This window comes from Scyliorhinus torazame, chromosome 16 (assembly GCF_047496885.1).
Source record: "Scyliorhinus torazame isolate Kashiwa2021f chromosome 16, sScyTor2.1, whole genome shotgun sequence".
NCBI classification, from domain to species: domain Eukaryota; kingdom Metazoa; phylum Chordata; class Chondrichthyes; order Carcharhiniformes; family Scyliorhinidae; genus Scyliorhinus; species Scyliorhinus torazame.
In genome coordinates, this window is record NC_092722.1 from 57,925,285 (window position 1) to 57,952,032 (window position 26,748).

Below are 26,748 nucleotides of genomic sequence, written 5' to 3' on the forward strand. Positions count from 1 at the left end.
CTGGTTAAGTGGGGTTACGGGGTTGCAGGGATAGGTTGGGATCTTGGTTAGGGTGCTCTTTCAGAGGGTCAGTGGAGACCGATGGGCCAAGTGACCTCCTTCTCCACTGTAGGGATTCTATGATCCTGGGGGTTACCATTGACCAGAAACTGAACTGGACGAGCCACATAAATACTGTGGCTACAAGTGCAAGTCATAAGCTAGAAATCTTGCAGCGCGTAGCTCACTTATTGACTCCTCAAATCTTATCCACCATCTAGAAGGTACAAATCAGGAGCATGATGGAACACTCTCCACTTGCCTGAATAAATGCAGCTCCAACATCTCTCGAGAAGCTCGGCACCATCCAGGATTAAGCAGCACCCTTGATTGTACCCCATCCACAAACATTCATACCCTCTACCATCAATGCATAGTGGTAACCATGTGTACCATCTACAAGCTACTTTGCAACAACTCATCAAGACTCCTTTGACAGAACTGTATTTCCCTAACCTTTACCACCTCAAAGAAGAAGGGCAGTATGGGAGCACCACCATCTTCAAATTCCACTCCACACCACACTATCCGGACTTGGAACCACATCATTCCTTCACTGTTGCCAGGTCAAAACCCTGGAACACGCTCCCTAACAGCACTGTGGGTTTAGCTACCTGCACCACATGGCTGCAGTGCCTCAAGAACGCGACTAACCATCACTTTCTCAAGGGCAATTAGGGATGGGCAGCAAATGCTAGCCTTGACAGCGACACCCATACCATATGAAAAGAATAAATTTTAAACAATTCTATTAAGTGATCAACCCTGTAACGTGCAACCTTTTTGGAAAGGTGAGAGGTTCGTTTTACGAACATGGGAGGGGGGCATTTTACGAACATGGGAGGGGTGCGTTTTACGAACATGGGGGGGGGGGTGCGTTTTACGAACATGGGGGGGGGTGCGTTTTACGAACATGGGGGGGGTGCGTTTTACGAACATGGGAAGAAGGCCAGCAGAATGCTAGCACAGCAGCTTAGGAAGAGGGAGGCGGCCAGGGAAATAGAGAGGGTGGTTGATGGGGGTGGGAATTTGGCAGGGGACTCGGCAGGACTAAACAGGGCGTTCAGGGACTTTTACAGTAGGCTCTATTCTTCGGACCCCCCCACGGGGCCTGAGGGGATCAGATGCTTTTTGGACGGACTGACCTTCCCAAGGGTAGGTAGGGGGCTGGTAAATGGGCTGGGGGCCCCGATCAGGGCCGAAGAAATAGTTGAAGGCTTGAAGGCAATGCAGTCGGGTAAAGCCCAGGGGCTGGACGGGTACCCGGTGGAATTCTATAAGAAGTTCGCGGGGATTTTAGGGCCGGTGCTGGTCAAGGTTTTCAATGAGGCAAGGGATGGAGGAGTGCTGCCCCCGATGATGTCACAGGCCACTATTTAGTTGATATTGAAGCAGGATAAGAGCCCGGAGCTATGCGGGTCACATAGGCTGATCTCACTGCTTAATGGGGACGCCAAGTTGCTGGCCAAAATTTTGGCCTCCAGGATTGAAGACTGTGCGGCGGATGTAATAATGGAGGATCAAACCGGGTTTGTCAAGGGCAGGCAGTTGGTGGTCAATATAAGAAGGCTGCTCAATGTGACTATGATGCCCCCAGAGAGTAGGGAGGTTGAGGTAGCTGTGGCAATGGGTGCAGACTATCTATGGGAGGTGCTGGGACGATTTAGGTTCAGTAGGGGCTTTATAGACTGGGTCAGGCTGTTGTACCAGGCACCGGAGGCTAGTGTAAGGACGAATAGGACGACCTCTGACTATTTTAGACTGTACCTGGGGACAAGACAGGGATGCCCCCTCTCCCCACTGCTGTTTGCGCTAGCTATAGAGCCACTGGCAATTGCTCGGAGGGCTGGAAGGGACTGGTTCGGGGGCGGGGGGGGGCACAGGGTCTCGCTGTACGCGGCCGACCTGCGCTTATATGTTTCAGATCCAGGGGCAGGGATGGGTCAAATTATGGCGATTTGGGGGGCGTTTGGCCGGTTTTCGGGGTATAAACTGAATATGACAAAGAGTGAGATGTTTGTAGTCCAGTCGAGGGGTCAGGAGGGTCGGCTGAGGATGGGGACAGTTTCGGGTACTTAGGGATACAAGTGGCGCTCGACTGGGGCCGGTTACACAAGTTGAACTTGTCCTGGTTGGTTGAACAGATGAAGGGCTAGTTTCTGAGATGGGATGCGCTCCCGCTGTTGTTGGCTGGGAGAGTGCAGACGGTCAAAATGACGGTCCTACCAAGTTTTGTATTCGTATTTCAATGTCTCCCAATTTTCATCCCGCGGTCCTTTTTTTAAAGAGGGTTAACAAAATCATCCTGGCCTTTGTGTGGCCGGGTAAGTCCCCGCGAGTGAAGAAGGTGATGTTCGAGCGGAATCGGGGGGAGTGGGGGCTTGCCCTACCGAATTTCAATACTTATTACTGGGCGGCTAACATAGCCATGATAAGGAAGTGGGTGGTGGGGGTGGGGTCGGTTTGGGAGCAGATGGAGGCAGCTTCATGTGGGGGCACCAGTTTGGGGTCGTTGATAACCGCCGGCGAGGTACTCCACCAGTCCCGTGGTGGTGGCGGCCTTGAGGATCTGGGGTCAGCGGAGGAAGTATGTTGGAGAAGTGGGAGCATCGGTCTGGTCCCCAATATGTGACAATCACCGGTTTGCCCCGGGGAGCTTGGATAGGGGGTTTCAAGTATGGCGAAGGACGGGAATAGAGAGGATGGGGGACCTGTTCTTAGAGGGGAGCTTCCCTAGCTTGAGGGCGCTGGAGGAGAAGTTTGGGTTGGCATGGGGGAATGAATTTAGATATTTACAGGTGCGAGACTTTCTGTGCAGGCAGGTATCATCCTTCCCACTCCTGCCACTAAGTGGGATCCAGGATAGGGTAGTGTCATGGGGATGTGTGGGTGAGGGGAACGTCTCGGACGTTGACAAAGAACTCATGGGGGCGGAGGAGACGCAGACCGAGGAGCTGAAGCGTAAGTGGGAGGAGCAGCTTGGTAGGGAGATGGAGGATGGCTTGTGTGCGGACGCGTTGAACAGGGTCAACGCGACTGCAACATACGCCAGGCTCAGCTTGATCCAATTCAAGGTGATCCACCGGGCTCACATGACAGTGGCCCGGATGAGTAGATTCTTTGGGGTGGAGGACAGGTGTGTAAAATGTGCGGGAGGACCAGCGAACAATGTTCACATGTTCTGGGCGTGTCCAAAACTTAGGGGATATTGGCAGGGGTTTGCGGACGTCATGTCCAGAGTTTTGAAGACAAGGGTGGCAATGAGTCCAGAGGTGGTGATTTTTGGGGTGTCGGAAGACCCGGAAATCCAGGAGGAGAAAGGCAGATGTTCTGGCCTTTGCTTCTCTCGTAGCCCGGAGAAGGATACTGTTAGCTGGGAGGGACTCAAAGCCCCTGAAGTCGGAGACCTGGCTAACTGACATGGCGAGCTTTCTCTGCCTAGAGAAGATTAAGTTCGCCTTGAGGGTCACTGTTAGGGTTCACCCGGAGGTGGCAACCATTCATCGACTTCTTCGTGGAGAATTAATCGTCAGCAGGAGGTGGGGGGAGGGTTAGGGTAGTGTAGAATAGGGGGTCAATTAGGCAGGTCTTGGTGGGATGGGAGTCAGTGATTGCACTATGTTTCTTGTTCTTTGTACATTGTTTTTATACTGTTGTTGTTTGTAATGCCAAAAATACCTCATTAAAATTGTTTATTAAAAAAAACTTTTTGGAAAGGTAATGAGCAAAGGATATTCAAGGAGAAATTGTAGGCGGGGATGACTTGATAATATTTGAATTCGGATATTGAAGTATTCCTGAATTCTAAAGGCATATATTATACACAATAGCAGTCATGCCAAGTTCTGTTACATCAAGAGCTGTGAGATACAGCACAATTCCCTTTTTGTTTGCCAATTAACATCAGCTTTGGGGTGGGTTGGGAACACTACACACACAAAAAAAAACACTAAGTACTAAACAGTCTTATTTCACAATTGTAACTGACAGAGAAAACAGTATGTCACAAAAAGCCAAGAGAAAAAAAAACAAGTATTGGTGTCCAGTGCCTTACAACAACGGTGACAGTCTACATTGTATACTCATTCCATCATTTCAATTTTGAGCTTTACCAAATGCCATCTACCCTAGAGCAAATTTGACAAACAATCAAATTAGTTAATTACCGATAAAAATGCCTGTACTTGTTGCAATAATCTAATACAAAAGGTTGATAATTTTGAATTTAAATACACAAAAGCACAACGCATGTGAAGCTCTTATTATCTACCAAACATTAATTTCCTGGACTCAAATTCATAAACAAGAATGATACTCAAGCAGAAAGCGAAGTGCAGTCAACACACCAAGCAAAGCCTTGGCAACACACACAGGAATCAGATACAAATCAGGAGGGTAACAACTGATACAAGGTATTTGGCACCATAGAATTTTCTCATATCTAATTCCAATATCAACATATTGCCATGATAATTTTAAGACAGCTGTTTAACAGGAAATACAAACTTTTACAAATTCAAAATCCTTGTTAAAAGGAGCATACTCACTGTATACTGGACCGTTGCTACTGCTGCCTGGGGAGGGTAGATGCGTTCTTCAAGTGTCTGTTGTACAGGTCCTCTGGCAATTCTGTAGTAAAATGGGGTGTTAAGGAAAAACAAATGTTCAAAGGGATCACTTTCTATTCCAGGACTGCTCTTTCCAGTACTGTTCATTCCAGCTTCAATCAAATGATTCTACTAAACCGATCCTACTGCCCTGCAACTATCAGGCAAGTCTCCATGTTAATGAAAGTTAGACGTTCAATTTTGTCTGTGTACTACACTGACAGTGTAGGTAACCTGACCATAGTGCAACTGAATGCTGTCATCTGTCTGGATCATTGCCAAAATCAGATATTTGGCCATCTGGTTAAGTAGTTACAGAATATAACTGTCCAAAGGTCCCAAGCACATACACGGCCACCAGGCAGCATTAAAAATCTGTACTTTGTACAAAAACAAAGCCACAAATATTTAAGTATAACAGAAAAAAGCAACAGAAATGCATACATACTAAGAGGCAACTGCACAGAGGGTCAGAATGCAGATTGGCAACTAACATTTCATTTTTTCATTTAATTTTCAACATGCAGATTAATTATTCCAGCTCCAAAATTCAACTTGTTGCAGTAATTGCATGTGGGCAATTCTTTTCAAAACGTAATGGCCCAATAGTCAGGAAAATCGGCACAGTTGAGACAAATACTGCTGAAAATTCCAATTACATTCAACCCAAAACTCTGCATTGGAAAGGTCATTATTATAAGAACAGATGGGGCACCCAGATATATTGTCGACAGAGAACCTTTAGCAAACAAAGTACTAAATAGTAAAAAGTTGCATTTTCAGTCATCTACTACCGAATCCCTTATCCATATTTTGTCATCATCAGCTTCAATTGTTCTAATTCTCTCCAGGATAGCCTACCAATCTCCTCCATAAACTTCACATCACCCAAAATTCCTGTGTCTCCTATCTGACATTATCTATACCAGCTGATATATGAAAATCCATTCATATTCCTCTCTATATGGTCTTCACAAACTAACACCCGGAACCTGATTAGGATGAGAACATCTAGGTTTTCACGATCCTAACAATAGATTAAATCTCCCAAATCCCCAACAACAATCTGACAATATGAAGATATAATTTAATATATTTCTATACTCAACATTCACTTGGTGACGATTTGAGTCTATGTTCATATGGAAATTGGGGCACAAGCCCCAAGTTAAATACATGTGCATATGTCCACATATTTCACCAGCCCTTTTGGAAATATGTTCCCTGGGAGAAATTTAGGCAATTTAAACGGTTTTCAGCAAAGACATCAGGAGACTGAACTTTGTAATACAACAAAATCACCTGCACACTATAACAAGATTCATGTCATAGAACAGCACAAAAGGAGCTTGTTCGACTCAAGTCTGGCCCAGCTGTTTCAAAGAGTAATCCAGTATGCTCCGCTCACCTGCTTTGTCCATAACCCTGAAATTTTATCTTCTTCCAAGTATTCACTAATTCCCTTTTGAAGGCTTTAATTGAATCTGCACCCACCAACCCCTCAGGTTCCTCAGATGGCTGAATGGGTACCATGTCAGAGATTTAATCGGAGGGTCCAGGGTTCCAGTCCCTGTCTGTTGTTGTTTCTGCGTCAGCTTGATATCTAGATTGTATATATATATATATGGTTCTTATGTGGTGCTAATAATGGGTTCTGTCCCAATACTGGCTGTTCAAATCACTCTATGTGCAGGTTTACCATGTTCTGTTATAATCCTTAAATTGTTACCAACCTCTCAAGACAGTGCATTCCAAATTCTCACTACTCACTATGTTAAAAAAAGGTCTTTCTGCACGACTGCTCTGGTTCTTTTGCCAATCATCTTAAATTCTGCGCTATCTGGTTATTCATCCTTCGCCACTAAAGCTATTTTACCGTGCTATTTTTCTGCCAGGAGCAGGGAGGTGCAAACTCCAATATCTCTGAGCAAACCAATTCTTCTTAGTTCTTCCATTGCTGATCTGTAAGCTAGTCATAATGCCATACGTTAGCAAACATGTCAAATTTCTTACCAATGATCTGAAAAAATGGCATTTGCGGTATCAGCAACTTAAAAGTAAAAGCTTTGCATTGTTAGCATACCATTTCTTCTTCAGAAAGCACACGCTAGATGGGAGGCAGAGGGGCATAATCATTCAACAGTGTATTGGAATGTAGGAACAGGAGTAAGCTATTTAGTCCTTTGAGCCTGGTCTGCCATTCAACGGATTCATTGGATTGGATTTGTTTATTGTCGCGTGGACCGAGGGTACCGTGAAAAGTATTTTTCTGCGAGCATCTCAAACAGATCATGGTTGATCTGCGACTGAACACTCTATATATGTGTCATTATCCCATGTCACTTAATGCCTTCAGTTAACAAAAATCTATCTCATTGTTAAAATTAATTGATCTTGTATCAATTGCTGTTTGCAGGAGCCAGTTTCAAACTTCTACCATTGTGTGAAAAAATATTTCCTTACTTCACTCCTGTAAGGTCCAACTAAACATTTTTGAATTTGCCTAATCAGATAAATTATTTCCACTGGTTGGTGAGTCTACTTACCCTAACTATTCCCTTTAATACCTTGAAAACATTGATCATGCCACCCTATAACCCTCTCAATTTCAGGAAATCCTGGTTTGTGTGATCGCTGCTCACTCACTCCAAAGCCAACATATTCTTCCTTATGCGTGTTGCCCAGGACTGCTCACAGTACTCCAAACTTGCATAACTGAAGGAAGACTTATACCCGCTTGCATTCTGGTCCACCAGATAAAATACTAGCATCAATGGCCTTCTTGGTAATTCTCTTCACCTTTCAATTACATTTTAATGATCAATAAGGGGAGAATTAATAGAGGTACACAAGAACATGACAGTGGCAGATGTAGATTTGACAGTGAAGGAAAAGCTGTTCCATTAGCTAAACGTACAACAACCACAGGGCACTAAGGGTTTGGGCAAGAGATACAGGGGGGGATGTGATGAAGAATATTTTGTAAGCAGCAAGTATTGATGACCTGGAACTCGCCTGTGAGGATGGTGGTAGCAGAGGTGATCAATGATTTCAAAAGGAAACTGGATGGGGACTTAAGAAATAAACTTGCAGGACTACAGGTTAGAGCAGGGCAATGGGACTGGCTTAACTGTTCAACAGAGAACCGGCATGGAACAAAGAATACAGCACAGGAACAGGACCTTCGGCCCTCCAAAGTCTGTACCGGTCATACCACCCTTGGCCAAAACCTGCGATGGATTTAACAAAAAAAAATTTAGAGTAGCCAATTATTTTTTTCCAATTAAGGGGCAATTTAGCGTGACCAATCCACCTAACCTGCACATCTTTTGGGTTGTGGGGGTGAAACCCACGCAAACACGGGGAGAATGTGCAAACTCCACACTGACAGTGACCCGGGGCCTGGATGGAACCTGGATCTTCAGCGCCGTAGGCAGCAGTGCTAAACACTACAGCACTGGCGCCGGACTCTTTTCTATCCTTTTTACAAGCAAAGTGGATGACCTAACTCCTAGCTTAAACTCTATTTTCCACATTTTTCCCATTAATTTAATCGATCAATATCTCTTTTCAATGTTACGCTTCCACCTACATGCTTACAATGCCAAGTGTGTCACTTGCAAATTTGGATATTTGGCTTTCTACTCCATCACCTAATTAATAAATACGGTGAATCACTGAGACCCCAAAACAAACCCTTGCAGGACACCACTAGTCAAATGCTGCCCATTAAGCATCTGCTCTATTCGCTGTCTCCTACAGCCAATTTTCTAACCAGATCACTAATTTGCAAATGCAGGCTTATGATATCGGTACGCCTGCACATTCAAATATGATATCCCTGCTTATTTCAATTGTCCATGGACGCAAAAAGCCTCAAGTCTCAATGAAAAGTTTATTCATCGCTCTGCCTAACCGCAACATGTACTGATTCGGTTAACTGAATTTAAAATAAAGTAAACTTGAAAAGCTGAACTCAAAAGAAAGAGCATTATTAAATCTCAATAACATTTCCACTTCTTAAGACAAAAAGCATAAAATTGTTCTAATCATTCTTTATATTGATTCATCATAGATCTCAAATCTCATGGGTAAAACAAAATGTTATCTAATACTTGAAACCATTCTGCAGTAATACAAACAAGATGGTCTGGTGGCACTGTGGCACAGTGGTTAGCACTGCTACCTCACAGCGCCAGGGACCAGAGTTCCATTCCGGCCTTGGGTCACTTGCTGTGTGGAGTTTGCACTTTCACCCAGTGTTTGCGTGGATTTCCTCCAGGTGCTCTGGGTTCCGCCCATAGTCCAAAGATGTGCAGCTTGGATGGGGTTATGGGGATAGGGCAGGGGAGTGGGCCTGGGTAGAGTGCTCTTTCAGAAGGTCATGCAGACTTGATAGGCAAAATGGCCTCCTTCTGCACTGAATTCTGTGATTTACAAATTGGCAACAGCTCATTGATGCTTCCCGTACCAGCCTCCCTGGACAGGCGCCGGAATGTGGCGACGAGGGGCTTTTCGCAGTAACTTAATTTGAAGCCTACTTATGACAATATTTCATTTTCATTTCATGCTAATTCCACCCTTCCAGAGTCATTATTCTCCAACCACAAGATATACTCCTTTTTATTATCACATCTATTTCCAATTTACAATCGTTTTTTGTTGTACCAAAATTATTATATAATTAGATGTTTGTAAATTGAGTGTCTAGTCGCATAATTATTTTCGCTGTAGCTCTGCATCACTCTATTTCTACATTTGTTTTAACTTCTTTTCTCTTTAGGGCAGCATGGTGGCGCAGTGGGTAGCACTGCTGCCTCACGGCACCGATGTCCCAGGTTCGATCCCGGCCCTGGGTCACTGTCAGTGTGGAGTTTGCACATTCTCCCAACCCAAAAGATGTGCAGGGTAGGTGGATTGGCCACGTTAAATTGCCCCTTAATTTGAAAAAAATGAATTGGGGACTCTAAATTTATATTAAAACCTTTTCTCTTTACCCCTCCTAGTCTCTCTTCCATCCTCATGCCTCCTTTCACTTCTCAGTGCTAAGGCACTCTGCCCTCCCAATTCCCTACCCGAGCCTTTCAATACCCCTCGACCTATCTGCTGTCTTGGCTAAATTCCCTGTTAGGTAAGCCTACAGTATCCCCATGTGCCTCTCTTCACATGCCCCAATGGGCTGATCGGGAAACTCAGTGCAGCCTCATTACAAGTAACAACCTCAAGTGCCCCGTCTAACATTGACATTGCCGGGTGGTGCGACCACTGACAAACTTTCCCTCAACCTTCCTGACCTGTCTGCAGCCTCTGAGAGGGTTGATCACACCACTCTCCTCCAATGCCTTTACAGTGCCACCCAGCTGGTTGGGACTGCTCTCACCTAGTTCCACTCTAATCTAACCATAGCCAGAGAATCGTTTGCAACGGCTTCTTTTCCAGCTCCAGCACTGTTAACTCTGATGTCCTTCCAGATTCTATCCTGACCTCCTCCTATTTCCCATCTACATGCTGCCCCTTGGCCACACTGTCCAAAGGCATACTTTTCAGTTTTCACATGTATGTTGATTACACCCAACTCCTTCACTGTTACTAAATTATCAGACTGCTTAACAAACATCCAGTATTGGATGAGCAAAAATTTCATCCAATTAAATATTGGAAAGATTGAAACCATTATTTTCCACTCCCTAGCTGCTGATTCGATCCATCTCCCTAGAAACTGTCTGAGCTTAAGCCAGTCTGTTCACATATTTGGAGTCACATTTAGTCCCAGATGAGCTTCCAACCTCATTCATACCATCACTATGCCCGACAATTTCCACCTCCATAACATCACCCTTCTTCACTCCTGTCTCAGCTCATCTGCTGCTGCAACCCTCATTCATGCCTTTAGTACATCTGGACTCAACTATTTCAACACACTGCTGGCTGATCTCCCACATTCTACCCTCCTTAAACCTGAGGTCATCCAAAACTCTGCTGTGTCTCAACGCAGATGTCCCAGGTTCGATCCCGGCCCTGGGTCACTGTCCGTGGGTCAGAGTCCCACTCCCTCGTCATCCTGTCCTCATTGACTTGCATCAGCTCTCAGCCAAGCAACAACTTGGTTTTAAAGCTCTCATCCTGGTTTTCAAATCCTCCCCATGCTATGACCCTCCATATCTCAGTAATTTCCTCCAGCTCCACGATCCTCATATCTCCAATCCTCTAATTCTGACCTTTTGTGCACTTCAATTTTGATCAATCTGCTACTGCAACCCTCATTGTGCTAGCAGCGACCCAAGCCCACAGGTCTGAAAGACCCTCCCTTACATCTCTCCAACCCGCTTTCCTCCTTTTAAGACAATCCTCAAAAAACCTTCAACCAAGGTTTTGGTCATATGACCTAATATCTCCATATGTGGCTGAGTGTCTTTGTTTCATAGAATTTACAGTGTATTTTCTGGAAATACTCAGCAATTTTTGGCGGGGAGGTGGCGTGGGTTAGTTATTTAAAAAAATTTTACAAAATTTTAAAAAAGAATTTACAGTGTAGAAGGATGCCATTCGGCCCTTTGAGTCTGCACCGGCACTTGAAAAAAGCACCCTACTTAAGCCCACGCCTCCACCGTATTCCCTTAACCCCACCTAACCTTTTTTGGACAGTAAGGGCAATTTATCATGCCCAATCCACCTAATCTGCACATCTTTGAACAGTGGGAGGAAACCAGAGCACCCGGAGGAATCCCACGCACATACGGGGAGAACGTGCAGACTTCACACAGACAGTGACCCAAGCCGGGAATCGAACCTGGGACCCTGGAGCTGTGAAGCAACAATGCTAACCACTGTTTAATGAAACTCCTTGGGGCATTTCACAATGTTAAAGTTGCTATATAAATACAAGCTTGTGGTATAGCACTCCTTTTAACAGATCAAATGTCACTAAAATGATCCTAGATACAGCTCAATTAAATTGAGGCTTAGATCTTAAGTACAACAATATTTCATAAACGAGTATACCACGATAACATACGTGAACCAAAACCATGTTTAGCTAGGAAATCTATCCACAGATTAATCAGCTGACAAGCAGTAATGCAAGATGTCACCAATAAGGTGAATAAAATACTGTCACAGTTGGATTCCACTACAGCATACAAAGAGAACAAAGTTATCTGAAAACTATTTAAATTGATCTTTCGATTGAGTCAAGTTTCCATCACATTCAAACAGATAATTTTACTTTGGTCAGTAATGGTCCTGGGAAAACCCTTTGCCAAATAACTAGGAATCATTTATAAAGGTATTTTATTGAGATACAGCAAAGGGATCATTAATTCACACCAATCTCAGTTACATCTCACTGTGCTGAGGCAGAGTAGATTTTGTGGGTCAAGGTACAAGTGTGACGGTTGGAGGATTTTTGGAATACTGGCTTCTAAATATTAAGAGTTAAAAGCCTGCGGGTATAGTGCGTTTGGCTGCAATGGTCATGTTTTAAAAAGGATTTTGTTTTGTTTCCAGTAAACAGCAGGTGAAATTGACCAGAAGAATGGGATTGACTGGGGATGTCCCTGGGGAGTTAATGCTTTTGCAGCCTGCAGAGATAATATGTTCTGCAGCTTGGAGAGATTAGGTCATTGCTGGGTGGAGCTCAGAAAGGCAGAGGCTAAGTTAGTTTGGAGAAGCTTTGAGAGAGAGGAGCCGGGTTCTGATCGTCCTGTCTCTGAGTTCACAATTCTAGTAGGGTAGTTGAAAAAGAGTAATAATATTTTAAAGCAGAGCAGTCTTGTCTGAAGATAAGGAAGAGGCTGAAACAACCTAGTTGAAGCAGCTATCTGAAAATATTCAGCCAAAGGCTGAAGGGGTTCCAACCAAAGCAAAATCTGTTCTTTTTAACATATTTCATTCCAAACTTGTATAAAAGGTTACAAAATATAAACAATTTGGGGAGTAAACTCCCCGACACAAAACTATACAGTTTGTACAAATTTTTCCCTTTTTCACCCCCAACTCCCTCCTCCCCCCCGCAACGAACAGCTCCTCAAACACGGCCACGAACATCCCCCGCCTCAAAGCCCTCTGCTGAACCTTAAATTCGTACTTGACATTTCCAGCCGAAGAAAGTCATACAAGTCCCCCAGCCTCGATGCCACCCCGGCGGCGTTGCTGACCACCATTCCAACAGAATTTTTCGCCGGGCAATCAGCCTTCCTCCCCTCCATCAGCTCCGGCTTCTCCGATATCCCGAATATCGCCACCGAAGAGCCTGGTTCAACCTCCTCCCCCACTACCCTTGTTAGCACGGTGGACACTTCCGCCCAGAATCTTTCCAATTTTTCGCGCCCCAGAACATATGTGCATGATTAACTGGTCCCGGCTCACACTTCTCATACTCATCTACCAATCCCTAGAAGAATGCACTCATTCTTGACTGAGTCATATGTACCCTGTGTACGACCTTGAACTGCATCAGCTCATCCTTGCGCACGAGGTCGCATTCACCCTTCGTAGCGCCTCACTCTAAACGCTCCAGTTTAGCTCCCCCTCCCACTTCTCCTTAACCTTCACCACCTGCTCTCCCAGCCACCCATCCGATCCTGCCCTCCCCTTCCATATCCGGAAGCAGCAGTCGCTTCAACAGTGTGTACCTTGGCAACCTGGGGAACTCTTTCCAAACCTTCCGCGCTAAGTCCCTTACACATGAAGGTACCTAAACTCACTTCCTCTGGGAAGCTGCACCCTCTCGTTCAGTTCCTCTATACTGACAAACCCCTCTTCCAGGTACAGATGCCTCACCTTAGCCAGACCCACTTCTCTCCACTTCCTATACACACCATCTATCACCCCCAGCTCGAAACCGTGGTTTCCGTTCAGCAGCGCCAGCACCGACAACCCTTCTATCCAGAAGTACCTCCTTAGCTTGTTCCAGACCTTCAAAGTGGACTTCACCACCGGGCTCTTCACGTATTTCCTTGGCTCCATTGGCAATCCCACCATCATGATAGCCCTCAAGCTGCACCCCCTACAGAATTCTTCCTCAATCCTAACCCATTCTGCCCCCTCTCCTTGCCACCACCGCCTCACCTTCTTCACGTTCACCGCCCAGTAATAGTGTAGCAGGCAGCCCTCCCTTCTGCCTCTGTCTCTGTAACAGGGTCCTCTTAAACCCTTGGGACCATCCCTGCCCATACAAAATCTGAGGTAATCATACCCAAACTTCGAAAGGAGGCCTTCTGTACAAAGATTGGAAGTGTCTGGAATATGAACAGGAACCTCAGCAGAATATTAATCTTCACCCCTTGGATGCTCCCTGCCAGGGTCAGGTGCAATGTGTCTAACCTCTTCAGATCCTCCCTAACCTCCTCCACCAGCTTTGTTAGATTCCATTCATCGCCCATTCCCTCGCCACCTGAATCCTCAAGTACCAAACCTGTCTCTGGACACCTTGAATGGCAAGGCTCCCAAGTTGGCTTGCTGACCCAACACGTTCACCAGGAACACTCCTCCTTTCCCTACATTTAGTTTATTTGCCGAGAACGGCCAAAACTTTCCCAACAGGCCCATGATCCTCTCCATGCTCTCCAGCGGGTCTGAAACATACAATAGTAGGCTATCCGCGTATAGCGACACCCGGTGCTCCCTACACCCAACGTAATCCCTTGCCACTCTGTCGACTCCCTAAGAGCCATTGCCAGAGGCTCTATCACTAGCGCAAACAACAGTGGCGACAGCGGGCACCCTTGCCTTGTTCCCCTGTGCAGTTCAAAGTTTCATGAGCCCATGTCGTTGGTCCGCACACTCTCATTCGGTGCCACAAATAACAGGCGCAACCATTCCACAAACTTCGGCCCAAACCCGAACTTTCTCAAGACCTCAAACAGGTACCGCCACTCCACCTGGTCAAATGCCTTCTCCACGTCCATGGACACCACTACCTCCGGTACCTGAGCTCTTGACGGGGTCATGATCATTTTTAACAGTCTCCTTATGTTACTAGAAAGCTGCCTGCCCTTTATGAAATCTGTCTGGTCCTCCGCAACCACCTCCAGGACACATCCTTTCAGCTACCAACTTAGGCAGCACTTTCACATCCGTATTTAACAGGAAATGGGCCTACACGACACACATTCCAACGGGTCTTTCCCCTTCTTTGGTATGAATGTAATCGTTGTCTGCGTCATCGTCTCCGGCGGCTCCCCCTTCTCCAACGCCTCATTAAACACCCACAAGAGATATGGCTCCATCACGAATGCCTTATAGAATTCCGGCAGGTAACCATCGGACCCCGGGGCCTTCCCTGGACTTCATGCCCCTTATACGGTTCAATACCTCCCTAGGGCTCCTCTAGCGCCTGCCTCTTCTCTTCCTCCAACTGTGGAAACTCCAGTTCGTCCAGAAACCGTCCCTTGTCCCCCTCTGCACCTCCCGGGTCCACCCTGTACAACTTCTTATAATAATCCCTAAATGCCTCATTCATCTTGCCCGGCTCCGACACCACATCCTCTGTCCCAGCCCGTATCTTCAATATTTCCTTAGACGTGGCCTGTCTTCGTAACTAATACGCTAACATTCGACTTGCCTTCTCCCCGTATTCGTACTACACCCGCTTGCCCTACGCAGCTGTCCTACCGCCCTCCCCGTCGTCAATCTATCGAATTGCCCCTGCAATTTTTTCCTCGTCAGACCCTCCGTGGTGGGTGCCCTCGAATACTCCCCATCTACCTCCACTATCTCGTTCATTAACCGCTCATACTCCTCCCTCCTTTCCCTATCTGTACGTGTCTTGAACGAGTGAATCTCCCCCCGGACCACTGCTTTTAGTGCTTCCCAAATGTGGCCGCCGACGCCTCCCCATTTTCGTCCAATTCTACATAATCTTTAATCACAGACCGCACTTTAGCGCAAAACCCTCTATCTGTCAACAACCCCGAATTGAGCCTCCAACCCTGCCTCTGCTCCCGTTCCGGTCCAAGCCCAATCTCCAGCCAAAGGCGCACGTGGTCTGAGATTACTATCCCTGCGTACTCTGCCCCCTCCACCCCAATCCATCCCGGCTCACCATAAAATAGTTGATTCTTGAATACACCCTATAAACATGAGAAAAAGGAATACTCCCTTCCACCTGGGTTTCTGAAGCACCACGAGTCCACCATACCCATCTTTTCCATAAACCTTTGCCATTCATATCCTACCCATTGATCTGTGGCTCGATCCATCTACCCTCGGCTCTAGCACAGAATTAAAATCTTCTCCCATAATCAACTGGTGCATGGCCAAGTCCTGGATCGTTGCCAGCAACCCCTTCATGAAACCTACATCGTCCCAATTAGGTACAGAGACATTCACCTGTACCACAGACATCCCATAAAACCATAAGACATAGGAGCAGGATTAGGCCACTCGGCCCATTGTGTTTGCTCCACCATTCAATCATGGTTGATACTTTTCTCATACCCATTATCCGGCCTTCTCCCCAGAACCCCTTAGTAATCATCTATCTATCTCTGTTGAGCTGCTCGCAGAAAAATACTTTTCACTGTACCTCGGTACACGTGACAATAAACAAATCTAAATCCAGTCTTAAAGACGCTCAGTGATTTGGCCTCCACAGCCTTCCACGGCAAAGATTTCCACAGAATCACCATCCTCTGGCTGAAGAAATTCCCCCTCATCTCTGTTTTAAAGGATCGTCCCTTTAGTCTGAGATGGTGTCTTCTGGTTCTAGTTTATCCTACAAGTGGAAACATCCTCTCCACGTCCACGCTATCCAGGCCTCGCAGTATCCTGTAAGTTTCAATAAGATCCCCCGTGATCCTTCTAAACCCAAAGAGTACAGGCCCAGAGGTTCTCAACCGTTCCTCATATGACAAGCTCTTCATTCCAGGGATCATTCTTGTGAACCTCCTCTGGACCCTTTCCAAGGCCAGCACATCCTTCCTTAGATACGGGGCCAAAAACTGCACTCAATACTCCAAATGGGGTCTGACCAGAGTCTTATACAGCCTCAGATGTACATCCCTGGTCTTGTATTCTAGCCCTCTCAACATGAATGCTAACATTACATTTGACTTCTTAACTGCCGACTTAACCTGCACATTAACCTTAAGATAATCTTGAACGGCTCCCATGTTCCTTTGCGCTTCTGATTTCCTAAGCATTTTCCCATTTAGAAAACAGTTTATGCCTCCATTCTTCCTTCCAAATTGCATAACCTCACACTTTTCCACATTGTATTCCATCTGCCTCTTCTTTGCCCACTCTCCTAGCCTGTCCAAGTCCTTCTGCAGCCCCCCTGCTTCCTCAATACTACCTATCCCTCTACAGATTTGTGTATCATCTGCAAACATAGCAACAGTGTATTCAGTTCTTTCTTCAAGATCATTAATGCATATTATGAAAAAGTTGTGGTCACAGTTCCGACCCCTGAGGCACACCACTAGTCACTGGCTGCCATCCTGAAAAGACCCCTTTATGCCCACTCTCTGCCTTCTGCCAGTCAGCCTACCCTCTATCCATGCCAGGATCTTGCCCAACATCATGGGCTCTTAACTTATTTAACAGTCGGGCAGCACGGTGGCACAGTGGTAGCACTGCAGTCTCACAGTGCCAAGGTCCCAGGTTCGACCCTGGCTCTGGGTCACTGTCCGTGTGGAGTTTGCACATTCTCCCCGTGTTTGCGTGGGTTTCGCCCCCACAACCCAAAGATGTGCAAGGTAGGTGGATTGAACACGCTGAATGGCCCCTTAATTGGAAAAATTGAATTGGGTATTCTAAAATTTTATTTTAATTTATTTAACAGTCTCCTGTGCGGCACCTTGTCAAAGGCCTTCTGGAAATCTAAATAAATCATGTCCACTGGTTCTCCTTTGTCTAACTTCATTGTTACCTCCTCAAAGAACTCTAACAGATTTGTCAGACACGACCTCCATTTGACAAAGCAGTGCTGACTCAGTCCTATTTTATCAAGCACTTCCAAGTACTCCGTGATCTCATCTTTAATAATGGACTCTAAAATCTTACCAATGACCGAAGTCAGGCCAACCAGCCGAGAATCTCCCGTCTTCTGCCTCCCTCCCTTCTTAAACAACGGTATTACATTAGCCACTTTCCAGTCCTCACTACCAATGCCTCCACGATCTCCTCAGCTATCTCTTTTAGAACCCTGGGGTGTAGTCCATCTGGTCCAGATGATTTTGACCTTTCAGTTTCCTCAGAACCTTCTCCTTAGTGATGGCTACTACTCACCTCTGCACCCCCGATTCTCCTGGAGCTGCGGCATCCCATTGGTGTCGTCCACTGTGAAGACTGGTGCAAAGTAACTATTCAGTTCCTCTGCCATTTCTTTGTTTCTTATTATTACTTTTCCAGCCACATTTTCCAGTGGTCCAATGTCTATTTTTGCCTCTCTCTTACCTTTTATATATTGAAAAACATTCTTCCTATCTTCTTTTATATTACTAGCTTGTTTGTACTTTTCATCTCCCCCTCCTTATTGCTTTTTTAGTTGTCCTCTGCTCGCTTTTAAAGGCTTCCCAATTCTCTGACTCCCCACTAATCTTCGCCACTTTGTATGCTTTTTCTTTTGTTTTTATGCTGTCCTTGACCTCCTTCGTCAGACATCGATGCCTTATTCCCCCCCCCCTTACCATGTTTCCACCTCCTTGGGATGAATTTCTGTTGTGCCTCCCAAATAACCCCAAAAACTCCTGCTGTTCCACTGTCTTCCCTGCTAGGCTTCTTTTCCAATCACCTCTGGCCAGCTCCTCCCTCATGTTTTTGTAGTTACCCTTATTTAATTGTAATACCGTTACATCTGATTCCAGCTTCTCCCTCTCAAACTGCAGGGTAAATTCTATCATATTGTGGTCACTGCTCCCTCAGGGTTCCTTCACCCTAATTTCCCTACTCAAGTCTGCCTCATTACACATCAGCAAATCCAGAATTGCCTGTTCCCTAGTAGGCTCCGTCACAGCTGCTCCAAAAAACATCTCTTAGACATTCCACAAATTCCTTTTCTTGGGATCCACTACCAACCTGATTTTACCAGTTTCATCTGCATATTGAAGTCCCCCATGATTATTGTAATATTGCCTTTTTTATATGCCTTTTCTTCTTTTTTAAAATATTTTTATTCTCCTCCTTTTTCACATTTTCTCCCGCATTTACACCCAACAATAAACAATAATCAGCAAGATATGCCAATCTCCATAACAATAACAACGATCCCATCCACTTTTATATGCCTTTTCTATCAACTGTTCCATCTGGGGCTTTCCAATCGCACAGACCCTTCCCCCCTCCGCCATCTTTCCACTAGCTGCTGCGCCACATGTCTCTTCCAACTCCTTAGCCAGATCTTTCACCTTCTTCTGCCAGGTTTGGTAACCAGCAGGCATGCCACTCCCAAGGGAACTTCTCTTCTAACCTTCAGTTACTTTCCCATCAAAGCTACACCCGTTTTGGGGTGAAAAGAGCTCTTTTCTATGCCTTCAAGCAGGAGCTGCCCTGTGTGCGACCACTCACACATGGTTGCCATTGGAAGGCCCAAATCTGTTTAATAAAGCAAGTATTACCCTATGGCCTACTTTTCAGCTGGATTAAGAGCTACATGTTTCTTTTCTTGTCGTTTAATGGGAAATTGTATAGTTGTGTTAAGGGGCAATCCGGGTGTGAAGTTAAATTTTCAATATTGTATTCAGGATAAAGTTTTGTTTTAGAAATACCAAAGCCCTATTTTTAAATGTGATCATTCCAGGAGTGAATCATTCTTTCCGCACATGAAATAAACTAAAATATTTGGATTTTGGTCCAGTGTCCTTGCCACTGTTGGGGTCAGGTCTTGGATCGTAATAATAAGCCAAAACACAAATTCTGATTATACAAGATTAATCAATCAAACTTGGATGGCACAGATTCCTTCAGTGTTCCAGAGTTTTCTTTCTGGGGACAGGGGATGGTAAACAGGGAGGCAGGAGAAAAGAAAGCACAATTCAACAATGTGCTAGCTCTTTACTTCTATTCAGTAACCTGACTTGGTGGTACATGCACAAACATGATTGAGATCTGCCATGAATTCCCTCCACAACTAATGAGACTGTGTTCCAAAGTCACTGGTGAAATCAACTGGGATATTCAGTGGCTGGTGGTCAGTACTATACCCAGTATGAGTAACTGGTTTCAGAACAGAAAAGGAAAGAACAAGGAAATTCAACGATGGGAGAAGCCAAAGACAAAAAAAGTCTAGAAATTGTATGTCACAAGGAATGATCTTAGAACCAGAGGGTGGTGAACGCATTGCCGCAGACAGCTGTGGAGGCCAAGTTACTGAGTGTCTTTAAGACAGAGATAGATAGGTTCTTGATTAATAAGGGGATCACGGGTTATCGGAAGAAGGCAGTAGAATCAGAAGGGGATCAGAAACATATCAGCTATGATTGAATGACGGAGCAGAATCGATGGGTCAAATGGCCTAATTCTGCTCATATGTCTTATGGTCTTATCTAATTTATAGCACCTTTTAGTATCTGTAGTGAATGCCAATGCTTCTAGGTCACTTCAAACAGGTGGAATTATTAGACTTCAAGTGTGCAAAAACATTAGTGTTACCTTTATTTGTTTCGTATTACCATCAAGACTTTGGACCAATACATTTGTATCAAACCACCAAAGTGACCTCAACATATCTGCATTCAATGCAGTTAGACAACATCATACAGGATGAAGTCTATGCTAACAACAGATCATCACCTTGGCTGAATTATATACATGTGAATTGAAGCAAATTATTTTCCAATGTGATCCCATTTTAACTCACTTTGAGGGCAATTAGGGATGGGAAAAGGGCTCAGATGAGGGGAGCAGAGGCATGGCAGCTAAATGTGCAGATGTCACAAAGATGGGTAGAAAGATATGTTGTGAAGTGGGCAGAAGGAGGTTGCAGATGGCTTGAGTGAGCAAAAGTCTGGCACAGTATAATATGAGAAAACGTGAAGTCGTTGGCTTTGGCAGGGAGAACAAAACGGCAGAGTATGATTTGACTGGAGAACGGCTCCAGAATTCCAAAGTGCAGAATAATTTACACGTTTTCTAGTGCATGAGTCACAGAACGTTAATATGCAGGTAGAGCAAGTAATTAAGAAGGCTAAAGAAATGTTATCCTTTATTAGGAGATGAATTGAAAATAAAAGCAAAGAAGTTGTGCTTCAGTTATACAGGGGTATTGGTGAGACCAATACGGAGTGCAGTTTTGGTCTCCTTATTTAAGGAAGGATGTAAATGCGGTGGAGGTGGTTCAGCGGAGATTTCCTAGACTAATACTTGGAATGAGTGGGTTGTTTTATGAGGAAAGGTTAGTCAGGCTGGCCTCGGTTCACTGGAGTTTAGAAGAGTCAGGGTGACTTGACTGAAATATACAAGATCCTGAACGGTCTGGACAAGCTGGATGTTGCCTCGTATAAGTGAGTCAAGAACTAGGGGGCACTGTTTTAAAACTAAGCAGTCGCCCTTTTAGGACAAGAGATGGGGAGAAAATTGTTGTGCAACTTTGGAACACATTGCCTCAAAAGACAGTTGAAGATTTTTAAGGCGGTGGTAATAGTTGCTTGTTAGGCAAGGGAATCTAGTTATCGGGGGTAGATGGAATTGTGGAAGGAATTTAGAAGCAGAAACAGAGCAGCCACAGTCTTATTGAACGATGAGCAGGCTTGTAGGGCCGAATGGCTTACTTCTGCTCTTATTTCGTATGCCGAATTTGCCCGCAAAGCCCACATCCCATGAAGGAATATACAAATAAAACCCTTCAAAATTAACTTGGCCCAAGACACTAGCAAAAACAAAACAGCAATAAAGCATCTTAGTAATATTCAGTATCATAGAAGTTTGTAGCTTATAGAACATAGAAATCATCGTATAGAAATGGTGGCACGATAGCACAGTGTTTAGCACCACTGCGGCAGGTACCCGGGTTCGATTCCGACCTGATGCAGGTAGGGCAGTAGATGTGATTGATGCAGGTAGGGCAGTAGATGTGATTGATGCAGGTAGGGCAGTAGATGTTGTCTATATGGACTTCAGTAAGGCCTTTGACAAGGTCCCTCATGGTAGACTAGTACAAAAGGTGAAGTCACACGGGATCAGGGGTGAACTGGCAAGGTGGATACAGAACTGGCTAGGCCATAGAAGGCAGAGGGTAGCAATGGAGGGATGCTTTTCTAATTGGAGGGCTGTGACCAGTGGTGTTCCACAGGGATCAGTGCTGGGACCTTTGCTCTTTGTAGTATATATAAATGATTTGGAGGAAAATGTAACTGGTCTGATTAGTAAGTTTGCAGACGACACAAAGGTTGGTGGAATTGCGGATAGCGATGAGGACTGTCTGAGGATACAGCAGGATTTAGATTGTCTGGAGACTTGGGCGGAGAGATGGCAGATGGAGTTTAACCTGGACAAATGTGAGGTAATGCATTTTGGAAGGGCTAATGCAGGTAGGGAATATACAGTGAATGGTAGAACCCTCAAGAGTATTGAAAGTCAAAGAGATCTAGGAGTACAGGTCCACAGATCACTGAAAGGGGCTACACAGGTGGAGAAGGTAGTCAAGAAGGCATACGGCATGCTTGCCTTCATTGGCCGGGGCATTGAGTATAAGAATTGGCAAGTCATGTTGCAGCTGTATAGAACCTTAGTTAGGCCACACTTGGAGTATAGTGTTCAATTCTGGTCGCCACACTACCAGAAGGATGTGGAGGCTTTAGAGAGGGTGCAGAAGAGATTTACCAGAATGTTGCCTGGTATGGAGGGCATAAGCTATGAGGAGCGATTGAATAAACTCGGTTTGTTCTCACTGGAACGAAGGAGGTTGAGGGGCGACCTGATAGAGGTATACAAAATTATGAGGGGCATAGACAGAGTGGATAGTCAGAGGCTTTTCCCCAGGGTAGAGGGGTCAATTACTAGGGGGCATAGGTTTAAGGTGAGAGGGGCAAGGTTTAGAGTAGATGTACGAGGCAAGTTTTTTACGCAGAGGGTAGTGGGTGCCTGGAACTCACTACCGGAGGAGGTAGTGGAGGCAGGGACGATAGGGACATTTAAGGGGCATCTTGACAAATATATGAATAGGATGGGAATAGAAGGATACGGACCCAGGAAGTGTAGAAGATTGTAGTTTAGTCGGGCAGTATGGTCGGCACGGGCTTGGAGGGCCGAAGGGCCTGTTCCTGTGCTGTACATTTCTTTGTTCTTTGTTTGTTCTCGGGTAACTGTCTGTGTGGAGTTTGCACATTCTCCCCATGTCTGCATGGGTTTCCTCCGGGTGCTCTGGTTTCCTCCCATAGTTCAAAGATGTGCAGGTTAGGTGGATTGGTGATGCTAAATTGCCCCTTAAGGTGGGGTTACAGGGCGGGGGATTGGGCCTAGGTAGGGTGGTCTTTTGAAGTGTCCGTACAGACTCGATGGGCACTATAGGGATTCTATGATATGAAAGTACATAGTAAAAATGTTATTTTATATACTAATATAGATTTCAGTCTATATTCCCCGGTGTCAAAATACTCAGTGAAGTCCTCTCCATACTGGCCCCTCATATAGATAGTAAGCAGCACACAGGTGCATCTCTTCCATGCCCACTCCCCACCCTCCTGCTCTCCCCCACCCTTTCGACCTCCACCACCCCACTCCCCAGCTCAGACACGTTGCCAGCAGAAGAGCATGCCTTCCTAGTGGAATGAGTGAGAGCTTCCCTCTAGCTCCTGGCCTTACTATTGGCAAAGGTCTTCTGGCATTTGAATCCCGACTTTGGCGCAGCATTTGAAGGGGTGGCAGTAGCTCAGGGGATGCAGAGGTGGGTGTGTGGTGGTGAGGTGGTTGGCCATGCTAAATTGGGGGCACGGCAGCACAGTGGTTACCACCATTGCTTCACAGCTCCAGGTTCCCAGCTTGGGTCACTATCTGAGCGGAGTTTGCACTTCTCTCAGTGTCTGCGTGGGTTTTCTCCGGGTGCTCCGGTTTCCTCCCACAGTCCAAAGGTGTGCAGGTTAGGTGGATTGGTCATGATAAATTGCCCTTGGTGTCCAAAAACGTTGGGTTGGGTGGGGTTACTGGAATAGGGTGGAGGTGTGGGCTTGGATAGAGTGCTCCTTCCAAGGGCCTGTGCAGACTCGATAGGCTGAATGGTCTCTTTCTGCACTGTAAATTGCCCCTTAGTGTCCAAAGACGTGTCGGTTAGGTTTTTAAAAAAAATATTTTTTTATTCTCCTCCTTTTTCATTTTCTCCCAAATTTACACCCAATAAACAATAATCAGTAACGAATGTAATGTCAATCCCCATATCAATAACAATGATCACATCCTCCCACCAAACCCCCAAACATTAGCCCGCATGTTAACATAAACAAATGACAAAGAGGAATAAGGAATCACCCATAGTCATCATCAACACATACAGTCCCCCTCCCCAAACCCTCACAAGTCCCAACCCCCAAATGTTCGATGTGATCCAATTCTCGAAAGTGCATAATGAATAACGCCCGTGAATTGTAGAACCCTTCCATCCTTCCCCTCAATTCAAATTTGACCTTTTCAAGCGTTAAGAATTCCAGCAGGTCCCCCCGCCATGCCAGGGCACAGGGTGGAGAGGTCGATAGCCACCCTAACAGGATCCGCCTTCGGGCGATCAATAAGGCAAAGGCTACGACATCTGCCTCCGCGCCTGTTTTCAACCCCGGCTGGGCCAACACCCCGAATATGGTCTCCCGAGGGCCCGGGTCCAGTTTCACGTGCACCATTTTAGAGATTACCCTAAACATCTCTTTCCAGTAATCCTCCAGCTTTGGACAGGAGCAAAACATATGAACGTGGTTTGCAGGGCCCCCCCAGCAACGTTCACATACATCGTCCACCCGCTCAAAGAGACGGCTCATCCTCGCCCTTGTAAGGTGTGCTCTATACTCCACCTTCAGCTGTATCAGCCCCAACCTCGCACACGAGGTGGAGGCGTTCACCCTCCGGAGCACCTCACACCAGGATTCCTCCTCTCCCAACTCCTCCTCCCACTTTGCCTTAATCCCTTTTAGCGGCGCCTTCTCCTCCTCCAAAATAGCCCGTTACTACCCCCTTCTCCAGGCACCCTGCCGTCAGCACTTCCTCCTGCAATGTGGAAGCCGGCTCTACTGGGAAGCTCTGTATCTCCTTTCTGGCAAAGTCTCGAACCTGCATGTATCTCAATATTTCTCCCTGCTCCAGCCCATACTTCGCTCCCAGCTCCTTCAATCCTGCAAAACGACCCCCAAGAAATAAATCTTTGTGTCCTAATTCCTTTCTCCTCCCATCTCTGAAAATTTCCATCCCACTTCCCTGGCTCAAATCTATGGTTCCCCCGAATCGGCATTTCCCTTGCCTCTGCCCCAACCCGAAATGCTGTTGAAATTGCCTCCAAATTCTCAACGAAGCTATTACTACTGGACTCTCCCGAGTATCTCCCCGGGGCCGTCGGGAGCGGCGCTGTCGCTAGCGCTTTCAATCCTGACCCCCTACCTAAACTCTCATCCATTCTGACCCATGGGGAGTCAACCCCTCTGACCCAGCTCCGTACCTTCTCCACATTCGCCGTCCAGTAATAATACATCAGGTTCGGAAGACCCAAACCGCCTGCCTTCCTCTCTGTAGTAGCACCTTTTTAATTTTGGCCACCTTCCCTCCCCATATGAACGAGATAATCATCTCTTCAATCTCTCTTAAAAATGCCTGTGGCAGGAAAATCGGCAGGCATTGAAAATAAACAGTAATCGCAGCAGCACATTCATTTTAACCTCCTGTACGCGACCCGCCAGTGACAGAGGGAGACCACTCCACCTTGCTAGATCAGGTTTCACCTTCCCAACCAAACTAGAAATGTTGTACTGACGGAGCCCCTCCCCCAATCTCGAGCAACCTGCACCCCCAGGTACCTAAAGTGAGTCCATGCCTTACGGAATGGCAACCCCTCTATTCCTGCCCCCACCCCTGGCCGAAACACCACAAAATACTCACTCTCGTCTAGATTTAATTTGTACCCTGAGAAAGACTCAAACATCCGAAGCAGCTCCAGTATTTCCCCTATTGACACACTTGGTTCCGACACAATAACAAGTCATCGGCATATAACGACACCCTATGGTCTACCCTCGCACCCCCACCCCGCACTTCCATACCCCCGAACTTCTTAATGCGATGGCCAATGGCTCAATCGCGAGTGCAAACAGCAGGGGGGACAGAGGACATCCCGGCATAGTCCCACGGTGGAGAGGAAAGTATTCTGAGCTGATGTTATTTGTGCAGACACTGGCCCTCGGCTCCTTATATAATAGCTTTACCCAGTCCACAAATCTGGGTCCAATTCCTAACTGCTCTAGAACTGCCATCAAGTACCCCCATTCTACCCGGTCAAACGCTTTCTCGGCATCCAATGCCATAACCACCTGTTTCCTTCCCCTCCGCCGGTACCATAACCACGTTCAATATCCTCCTAATGTTCGAAAAGAGCTGCCTTTCTCTCACAAACCCCGTCTGATCTTCACCTATCACCTTCGGGAGGCACTCCTGCAGCCTACCTGCCAGTACTTCCGCCAATATCTTTGCGTCCATGTTTAAAAGTGATATGGACCTATACGACCCACACTCCGTCAGATCCTTATCGTTCTTACGTAACAGGGAAATCGATGCCTGCCCCAAAGTTTGTGGTAACACTCCCTTCCCTATCGCCTCCTCAAACATGCCCACCATCAGCGGTGGCAGCTTATTTTTGAATTTGTTTTAGAACATTCCACCGGAAACCCATCCGGCCCTGCCACCTTCCCTGACTGCATCCTTCCTGCTCCACTATCGCCCCCTCTAATGTAGCCCTGTCCCTCTCCCCTAACCTCAGGTACTCCAGCCCATCTAGAAATTCCTGCATCTTCCAGCCTCCCCCAGGTGGCTCTGACCTGTACAACCTCTCATAGAATTCCTTAAAGACCTTGTTAATTTGATCTGGAGCTACCACCAACTTCTCTGCCCTGTCCCGCACCTGGAAAATTTCCCTTGCCGCAGCCTCCCTACGGAGCTGACCCGCCAACATATGGCCCGCCTTCTCTCCTTGCTCGTA

At 46.1% G+C, this 26,748-nt stretch overlaps 1 long non-coding RNA gene across 1 annotated transcript in view; it reads right to left on the minus strand.

Annotated features, from left to right (window-relative positions):
• Positions 1 to 4,582: 4,582 nt before the first annotated feature.
• The window catches only part of LOC140392368 (uncharacterized), a 70,366-nt gene continuing 48,200 nt past the window's right edge, over positions 4,583 to 26,748 (minus strand). Inside the window, exon 3 of the long non-coding RNA XR_011935310.1 lies at positions 4,583 to 4,668. This is a non-coding gene — a long non-coding RNA (uncharacterized lncRNA). The remainder of the gene's footprint in view (positions 4,669 to 26,748) is intronic.